The sequence below is a fragment of the Octopus bimaculoides genome, chromosome 1, assembly GCF_001194135.2.
Source record: "Octopus bimaculoides isolate UCB-OBI-ISO-001 chromosome 1, ASM119413v2, whole genome shotgun sequence".
Classification (NCBI taxonomy): domain Eukaryota; kingdom Metazoa; phylum Mollusca; class Cephalopoda; order Octopoda; family Octopodidae; genus Octopus; species Octopus bimaculoides.
In genome coordinates, this window is record NC_068981.1 from 73,021,532 (window position 1) to 73,022,211 (window position 680).

At 34.7% G+C, this 680-nt stretch overlaps 1 protein-coding gene across 1 annotated transcript in view; it reads left to right on the forward strand.

Annotated features, from left to right (window-relative positions):
• Positions 1-680, forward strand: part of LOC106867431 (DNA ligase 1) — a 125,388-nt gene that overhangs the window by 17,711 nt on the left and 106,997 nt on the right. The gene's annotated exons all lie outside the window — the stretch shown is intronic.

A 680-nucleotide genomic window follows, 5' to 3' on the forward strand; every position in this document is an offset into this window, starting at 1 on the left:
AAAACCATTCAATTGACGACAGTAAACTTACTGGACATGTTTATATCATCATCATCATCATCATCATCATCATCGTTTAACGTCCGCTTTCCATGCTAGCATGGGTTGGACGACTTGACTGAGGACTGGTGAAACCGGATGGCAACACCAGGCTCCAATCTAAATTTGGCAGAGTTTCTACAGCTGGATGCCCTTCCTAACGCCAACCACTCAGAGAATACATATATATATATATATATATTATTTCACTCTTTTACTACTGTTCTGATTTAGAAAAGAACCAAGAGACAAAGGAGGAAATTCCAACTCACTGCAGCACAAGCAGATGATTCAGTCCTCTTTGAGTAACATTACCGGCACTGGAGATCTCCAGGTGTTCCAAGGAATCTTTCACGTAGTGTAGCAAGTGCAAAGCATCATCGTCCAGGTAATTACAGTTCTTTAGAATCAGTTTCTTCAAATATTTCAATCCTTCTGAAATAATATAATACATACATATGTGTATATATATATATATATATATATTACAACATTTTATATAGAGTTACCCTATAGAGCCTTGTGGGTGCAAAACCTTGGGTACCTCCATATAAGATTTTGTTGTAATAATTATTGTTTTGTTTTATACAGTGTGCTTCATTCTGATATATGTTTTTTTTATTAACTATATATAATATAAA